The sequence below is a fragment of the Leopardus geoffroyi genome, chromosome B2, assembly GCF_018350155.1.
Source record: "Leopardus geoffroyi isolate Oge1 chromosome B2, O.geoffroyi_Oge1_pat1.0, whole genome shotgun sequence".
Lineage (NCBI taxonomy): Eukaryota > Metazoa > Chordata > Mammalia > Carnivora > Felidae > Leopardus > Leopardus geoffroyi.
Window position 1 is genome coordinate 47,707,313 of NC_059332.1, and position 9,558 is coordinate 47,716,870.

General features: G+C 35.1%; 1 pseudogene; it reads left to right on the top strand.

Annotated features, from left to right (window-relative positions):
- Window positions 1–325: 325 nt before the first annotated feature.
- On the top strand, window positions 326–1,164 carry LOC123609733 (annotated as a pseudogene).
- Window positions 1,165–9,558: the final 8,394 nt, after the last annotated feature.

The window sequence follows — 9,558 nt, forward strand, 5'->3', positions numbered from 1 at the left end:
TCTCCACAGTCCCAAAGTTGTGTTGTTAGGAAAAAAATAAGCGAATGAGGGGACAAACTTCTAGTCAATGATAGAGCTTTAGCAAACCAGAAACTAATGTACACATTTTACTACTAATCACAGATCATCTTATTATTTTTAGCAGTTATTGAAAAATAAACCTGGCAACTCCAAATAATATAAGAGCTAAAAAATTATATTGTTTCTTAAGGAAAATAGTACTGCTCAGTGCTATAAATTATTTTTTTAATAAACCCAATTCATTTCAGAAAATGGGAAACACTCAGAAGTATTGAATTTTTCTTTGTGTTCTGCCAGAAAAATTCAAACCATAAATGCTAAACTTCAAACACTAGTGAATTTTAATTTTTAATATAAATGTAAGAAAAACATTCTTCCAGTTTTTCTGCCCTTTCTAGTTCTGCCCTGATCTGAGCCCTTTCTAGTTCACTTCTTGCTGTTTGACCTTTACAGAATTATTTATTACTCCCTGTACTTCCCCAGATACCCCTCTTCCCTCAGCCTTCACCAAGCCTGACAAATGGACAGGCTATTCCGTATGGGTTACATAGTACAAGTATCAGTACTACCTAGATCTTCAAAATCCAGAATCTAGATAAAAATAGTGGGCTAAAGAGACCGTACAATGCTGCAATTATGGTACAGGAAGAGGAAGATATTTGAGATTATAATTTGACGGAAGAATAGAAGGCAATCAAGGCCAAGTATCCTCCAGTTGTTGGGAAGTACAAGTATATGGATCATACAGCAGATATCCCATTACATGCATTCGGAGATACTCTGGAGGAAGCATTTGAGCAATGTGCGATGGCCATGTTTGGTTACATGACAGATACTGGGACTGTGGAGCCTGTCCAAACTCTAGAAAGAGAAAACCAAGGAGATGACTTACAGTCTCTTCTGATTCACTTTTTGGATGAGTTGCTTTAGGTGCTGATGAATTCTTCATACCCTGGGAAGTGAAGGCACTTCATACGATCAATGAAATTTCAGATTACAGTCAATTGGGTGGGGAGAAGAATTTTCATTGTTCACATAGCCTCAGGGAACTGAAATCAAAGCAATAACCTACTTGGCGATGCAAGTCTATAATGAAGAGAAGCCAGAAGTCTTCGTGATCATTGACATTTAAGATACCAAAAAGACAACAGCAAAACCCCCCTCCTATGAAGAACTGTTTTTTTTCCCCCTCTTCTTTTTAAAAAAGATACCATGATACTATGATCTGTTGATATATGGAGATTTTCAGAACAGAACTTTTAACTTAAAGTGTGACTTTCAGAAATGGAACATTAAGGGGCAGCCTTGGTTCACGTTACCCAAATATTCCAACTTTAAGGAATTCTTCAGATGGCAAGTATGGCATCTCATCTCTTAGTTCCCTGCTAAAGAAGCAGGTGCCTCTACCTTTCCAATGGAACATAAGCCACCCTGACTGGTCCTCAAAGGGATCAATGATGTAAGCAGCAGCCTGAGATACTCAACCTTGCATAATTGAATCCATTTTGAAAAAAAAAATAATAACAATTTGAGAAATCCTACAACCAGGACTTTGCTTTTTTCCCAAATTGGTTGGAACATATATTTTCTAAATGTACATTAAGAGAGGTTGTGTTTTAGATTCCTGTTGGACAAAGCCATCCTGAATTCTGCCTGGTTTTCTTAGAAGAAATAATTATAGTTGAACAGCTGGAAGACTTCTCTAGAAAGAGTCTTGAGTTTCTGTCTCTCTCTCAGGAGTTTTTAAAGCACTAATATACAGACACTGTCCTATTTTCCCATGAGAAAAATTCAGTACCCTTACAAATGGGCCCTTCCTTCTAACATGTGATTTTATATTAAAGCCACTATATTTATATAGTTAGAAAAGAAAATAACTGTTTTACATTTCTTTGTTTTTTTTTTTTTAGTTACCTAATTTCTTCATCACTGGAAAACCATGTTAAAAATGACTTGAGTGTTTTCAAAGTAAAAAAACAAACAAAAAAAAAATGATGGGCTCTAACTTTTACAAAAAATACAGGCAAATTGTGACTTATTTTAAGCATTATTTAAAATAAGTGACTTATTTTAAGCTCAGGATAAGCATCAGAAAATCACAAAGCAAACATACAATGTGTTATGCTTCAATAATGTCAATACTTGTGAACCCGCTTTATGCATTATTATATCCTATACAGGATCCCCTGGTGATTCTTCATAGCTTTTATGAAACATTTTATATTCTTAGTTAAAAAATCACTTCCCTCAAAATTTGGACCTGCCTACCTCTTTTTTGTATTTGCCTCTGTAACCTCGTAAACCTCATTTGGAAATCTCTGCCTTTGCGTTGAGTAAATCATTTCAAAGCTGCTTCTGGTAAGGGTGGATGAGATAACACAAGGAGCATGTTTACATAACATGTAGTCATTTTTCACCATTTTTTTTAAAACTGTAAACTGAATTGGCTCTTTTTACTTTATAATTACTTTCCCTGTTTGTTGGCGTTGGTACCTTTTATTTTTATGCTCAAAATATTTGCTGATCTACGGCTGTCAGCTCATATTGGAGAATGAAACCCTTCAGACGCTAACTGGAAGCTAGTATGTAAGGGCGGGGCTTAGCCACTGGTAAACTTGACCATAGAGTAATCACACATCAGAGTGGCTTATCTTCTAGATACCCAGGGGTTTACCTGTCAGGGTCAGGTAAACCGTGTTGATGGAGAAGGGTATCTCATGGGATGCTTAAGTCCAGGTATGGCTTCTCTTGTTTTCCAAAGTGAATTCCAAACTGCAAAGAAATTTTAATGCTTCTGACTCTCTTTTTACTTTTGCTTTCTCCCTCCCCTCTTCTGATGTTTTTGTTTTTGTTTTTTTTTTTTTTTGTTTGTTTGTTTCTGATTCATGCACAACTAGTAAATTATTCCCCATTGGTGGGTGGTAACAATAATTGAAAATTCAGTTTTATTGTCTGGTGTTCTTGGTTGATGGAGGATAGAAATCTAGTCTCCACTAGGTGGGACATGATGGAGACTCCAGTTTGTTAGTCATTTTCATTTATATGTCTATTTTCAAGCTCAGATAAATGAATAATTTCATGCCTTCTAGTGAAGGAATGTGAGAGTTTTTGTTTGTTTACTTGTGACCCGAGGCTGAAGTTACAGAATTGCAGCTGTAAGCTCTATATGTGTATTTAAACACTTGAGTCTGTGTGTCTATAATCAAGAAGAACATTGACTTTCGTTGTGTGAGTAGGAAATGTCTTCCTACCACCAAAAATCATAAACAAATTATTATAAAAGGGATGTACATGACTATGCAAAGTATGCTATGTGACAGGCAAATGCACAGAGAAATTAAAGAGTTAATTTTATTCACTCTATTGCAATAGGGAGAGAAGGATGAGGAAAATCTCAAAGAAAAGGATGAGTCAGGGGTTTTACAGAGGCAAGTAAACAAAGGAGTCATAAGTGTTATGAGAGCTGTGAGCAAGGGGGGAAAGTGTCTTATCTCTAAATACGTGACAGCAGGATGGTCCTTTGTGATTAGCCTCCTCTCAGAACACACAGAGTGGGGAGGGGTGGTTCTTGTATTGTTGTTTTCCAGGAAGATGGTGTTCAGATAAAATTCAACATTGACAGTTACATGTATTCAGTTAATCTCTTAACATGTTTTCGTGTGACAATTCTCATTTACCTACCTTTCATGTTTTTCTCTGTAAGGTAGAAGTTAGGATATTTTGATTAGAAGTTATAAATAGTATTGTTCATGAAGTTTATATGAGGAACAACACTGACAGGTGTATACGTTCTTTTTTCAAGGAGAAATAGAATACTTTTACCTTAAAGCTTCAGTTTGTTCTAAAATATGAAAGCATATAGAGCAACTAACATACAAAGAAAAGCAAAACTATTCTATCACACCTGAATCTGAGTAGAAGCAATGATATAGATAAATGCTTTTACAAAGTTTGCTCAGTTCCAACGGGCTTCCTCTTTTGTTTTATTGGTTAATGCCTTCCTTTCCATTAGGAAAGATTATTCTTTACCTTCTATGTAATGTGCCTAGATAACAAAGATTCCTTTTCTTACCAGAATTATTTTTAATCATTTCAAAGAGATAACACCCCTATCTCCCTATTTCTGTGAGAGGTAGGAGCTTAATTGTGGTGGGGTGCCTTGCTCCAAGTTATAAAACTACTTTCTGTCATAAAGATGTGAGAAGTTTATTTTTACTTTGAAAAAAAAAAAACTAATTAGTAAACAGAGATGGTTTATGACATCTCCCCAATCTTGTCCAGTACTTTTCTTCTAGCTCACCCCAGCCCTTAAAAATCCTACAGCCCTCTGCTTTAGTGTAATTGAATTGACTTAGTTCTGGTCTCTCCCCCTATTGCAAAAGTCTCATTTTCTCCCCTATAATAATCTTTTTGAATAAAAATCTGTCCTTACTAAGTACAGATTGGTTTTTGATTTGACATAATTACGTTTGTGTAAGAACAATGATTTTCTCTTTAAAAAATATTTGAACACCTTAAACATCACAATGTGGAGCCCCCCCCACACACACACATACCCCAAGGGAAAAAATAATCTTTTAATTTAAAAAGTAAGGGACAGAATTAGCTGCTGGCATTCTAGGAGCAGGGAGGAAGATTAGAATTAGAATTCTGATTTACCATATAGAGATTACCATGTAACATGCCTTCTTTTCATTTATTTTTTATAATTTATCCTTGCTCTGTGCTTCATTCTGCATCCATAAATCCAAAGATTTTTTTTGTTCAATTTCTCCATGTATAAAACTCCCATTTGGAGCAGGTGGGGGTCATTTGCCTCTAGAGATAAAGAGGGGCACTGAAGAAGAGCCAGAGGGGGTTAGCTCTTCTAAATAAAGATTTTAATCAATTATATTTCTTATATATCAGTCATTTACATACATTTATGCTTTCCAGACCGGGTTATAAATTCATGTTCTAAAAATATCATATTTTCCACTGATAGGAGTAGTACAATATTTATAGGCATATTTGTTTGTTGAGCAAATATGTAATAAGCATACAGTCACCATATTTGTTTATAACTATAAATTACAAATGTCCCTAAGAGTTTGTTCTCTTCTTTTATACACAGTAAAATATTTTGAGTTTTTAAAATTATTTTATATGATGATGATGATGATGATGATGATGATTTTAAGGACAGGCATCATCATTCAAGTATTGTTGTAATTGCATTTGTGAAGCTCTGCATTTCTGCGGTGGCAAACCAGACTGAGTTCCCCCAAAATTAAAAAAAAAAGTCATTACTAGTATGAAATTTTGAAGTGTGAGAAGAAAGGGATTTTTAATGTGAGCCCTCGACATGTTCCACAAAGGGCTTCCCTGAATCTAAAAGGAGAAATGACTCAGGAATCCCTCTATTTAGGAGTAGAGGGGAAATGTGTTGTAATTTTAGCAGTGCCAAGGAGTGGTACAGATGGGACGCCGAGATAGCCAGGCAGATGGTGCCAAAGCAAGAACGGCAGCTGCTGGTGCGTGAGAGCAGAGCAGATGGTGCAATGACACGGGCCACGGCAGCTATCAGCAGCGAGAAGTCCAAGTTCACATTCGAAGATTCTGCAACAGCTGTCCTGCACCTAGCACAATATGAAGTCATTCATTTCAATGATCATTTGTTAGTGTGCATTGGTATAGAGTGTTAGGTAAAGACCACTAATGATCATCGATCAGAGGAGATACCTCTATAAGAATAGTCATTGATTTCATATTTTCAGTAAGCTGAGGGAGTAAAGCAACATTTATTCATTGCATGTCTCCTTGCAGGGATGAGAAGACCTAATATCTGCATGCACTAGGCATCGCTGTTGATGTTTTTTAAGCACTACCAAGACATATAATTTCTTAATCCTTAAAGCTAGTTTTCCTTGAGGTATGAAAACACTCAGATGTATGAGACACACAGGATATTGGCTTAAAAATGCAAATTCCTGTGTTCTTTCCTGAAGCATTTACATTAGAAATTCTAGGAGTGAAGGTATAAATCGGTCAATAGCAAGCTTCTCCAGGGATTTTTCTTCCTACCAAGTTTAGGGTCCCCATTTTAAGGATATTTGAGGGAAAATTAAAAACAACAAAAATCTGTGTGAAACATAGTGTAGCTGCAAATTCAAGAAATATATTTGACACAGTGTATGGCTAGATCCAGGAACTCTGATGCCTTTTCTCCTTCCCTTTCTCCCTTTCTCAGGTCAGCTTGTCTCCTTTGGGCCTCTCTTTCTGGAAAATCAGAAGGTTTACCTTCCAAACAACTTCTTTGCTTGTGACTGAAAATGACTGTGTTCTTAATGGGGTCATATTTTCATTCTGGAAAAGAATCATCCCCAGCTCTGCAGTAGGGATGTTTTCATCAGCTCCCCAAGTGTAAGGACTGGGGAGATAAGTGCTTTTGGTCATTTGAGAAACTGAATATAGTTTAGTTAAACTCTCACTATACACAAGATGGGGATGGGCCTGAAAAATCAACAGAGGGCAGATCAAAATAATCATATACTAAAAAGTTTGAATCTTATTATTGAGTAAATGAAAAACATTGAAAGACTTAGGCAATTGGCAGCTATAGATAATCATTTTAGAAAGATCACCTTTATCATTCATTCCCTGTATTCTTAGGTATAAATATTGTTCAAAGACTCCCTGAAATACTAACAGAGGGATCTTGACAATGGATCTCCTCTCACATGTCCATCTTCCCACCTCAAAATGTACTTCTTTTAAAATTGACGAAAGGATAAAAACCAAATATTTTGAAAAGAATTTACTGAGAGACCCAGAACTTATAATTCTGCAATGTTTTATTCCTAGGACAAGAGTAGTAAAGTGTATTGTCCACATTAAAAAAAAAATGAAAGAAAGAAAGAAAGAAAGAAAAGAAAGAAAAGAAAAAGAACCAAAGAAAGAATGCTATTCATGTAAGGAATTGATATCTTTGTGCCATGCTTGCAAACTTGATTGTATCTGATTCTTTGTGATATGAAAATGCCCCATCTAAAAATTGATTTTGTCTATATCCTCACCTAAGCATTAAAAAAAGTTAAATATTAAAAGTTGTCAAGCAGCTTGTGGATTTGTGACGATATAAGAAAAATACTTCTCCATTATTAAGTGCTTACAACATGTTAAGAATTTAACATATAATATCACTGGATTCCCCTTGTAATTCTACAAGGAGATACTATAATTATTTCCATTTCTCAGATGAAGGAATTGAGAATCTAAGATATTAAATAGCCTAGCCAAGATCATGTAAGAAGTAAGTGGCTAAGAAAAGACTTGAACATTTCTCTGTCAAGAGATGATATTCTTAATCAGTATGCCCATCATGGCAGTGGCAACAGATTTTATCCTCAATTTTCTAATTTATGAAATGGATATAACACTACCCATTGTGTTATACCTGAGAGTATTAAATGAAACACACATGCACATAAATGGCTAAGGCAATAATTTAGACTTATCATCTGCAACGTGTTAACTCTTGAATCACTGTGGCTTTGGAAGAAACAGTTGGAGCACTGTTTACCAGTATGTTTGTATTCTTAGGGTAGGAAGTAACTCAGGGGCACCTCGGTGGCTTTCTGCTCAGTATATGATCTCACAGTTGGAGAGTTTGACCCCCCGGGATAGCTGTCAGCACAGAGCCTGCGTGGAATTCTCTCTCTCCCTCTCTCTCTGTACCACCCCCCCCATACTCTCTCACTCTCTCTCAAAATAAATAAATAAACTTAAGAAAAAAAGAAGTAACTCATTTCACCTTTGCTCACAGTTTAATGGCTGGAGAGGTACAAAGGCTGAGAAGTATGGGAAGTAGATGGACCATTTGGTGAGCACCACTGTCAATGAAATGCAGCCAAAAAAATCATGTTTTGATTTCAAGAAAGGATTGTCATGATATACATCTTAATTCTGCCTCAACAGTCATACAATTTCAGGGAGTATTTAAATGGAAGTGAAAATTTTGACCTAATCTTCTGACACTTTAAACTGTATAATTCCATCGTTTATAATGTATTTCAGTTTTTTTAGGTATTGTAACTTTCTAACTGGTCTTCCAATCACAGATGTTTTAAAGAATTTATATATCTTTATTTTTATAGATATTTTTCAATTACTCTGTTTTTCACATAACATAGTGAGATTTTATATTCCTGGTTTTAAAACATGAGCCATTGAACCAGTCAAGTTAGATGGGGGATATGTCTGCCTCCTTAATCTCTAAGAACCAGGTTTTAGTCATATCATGACTCATAATTAGCAAAATGCCAGCAGACCTTCCCCCCCTTTTCTCATGCAGGGTCTAAATGAAGAATATCAAAGAGTCACTTTTTATTTATAACATCAATTATAAACACTCTACATAACACACAATCATTCATGAGAATGTTTTCCTTGCTTCTTGCTTATAATTCTGAGCTCTTACGATTTCAAGAGCACGTTATAAAACTATGGTTAACATTTTACAAACATATAATGAATTTCACTAAGAGCTTATTTTGCCCACAAATTTTCTTGCTTCATAACTTCCTATCAGTACATGATAACCATAACTAAGGAAATAATTAATTTTCATTCTAGGAATTCCTATAGGAATAACTTATTTTTCTGGCAGTGTTCATGAATACTTGCAGATATGCCAAAAATAAATCATGAGAGCGTGCTGTTTGTCAGGATATTAGCCCCAAAATGGGTTATTGTCAGCATCTAGCAGATGTGAGGTGATGATGACACAGTGGCAGGTCATATTCCCAACTAGACTTGCCAGTCCTTTGAGTAATAGAAGCCAAGGCATGTTAACCTTGACTTAGGCTAAAATATTCCCCTAAAATTTCTTTTCCTCACTAACCCATAAGGAATCAAGGCTTCTTAGGCCAATTAATATATCTAATCCTAAAGATAAATAACCAAAGGAATAAATACAGAGGATGTATAGACAAAGAGGAACCATCTGACTTGATGAAGGTGAAGTTTATTCTAAACAGAAGAATCTTAAACTTTTAATTGTATTTGGTCCCTTTACATCTAGTGGATCTGTGCCATTATCATAATGAGTTAACTTAGAACTTGTTTCTACTTATTTTTCCACTTACAGACATATAAGCATGGTTATAAGAAGCTCAATCATTTTAGGGGAACTCATTTTAAAATTATTTTCCTAAAATATGAGATTTTTCTACCTTAGCAAAATGGATTCAATTCACCATGTAAAAACATCCATTAATTTGCTATAGATACTTGCTTTTTTAATAAAGTAAAAGAATTGAAACTAATCTACTCATATTTAATGAGTAGACAGTCCAAAAATGACATTGCAGATTTATTTTTAGGAAAGCCCTAAGAAAAAATTATGTGACATCTGTTCTTGTTATAATCAAATAAACTTTCCCTATCTATTCAGAAGGATTTCCTTAGTTACCAACTTTCTAATGTGTTTTTTATTCTTCATTATAGGTAACTCAAAAAGTATGTTTACCATGTCTGAACTTAGGTGGTAAGATGAAG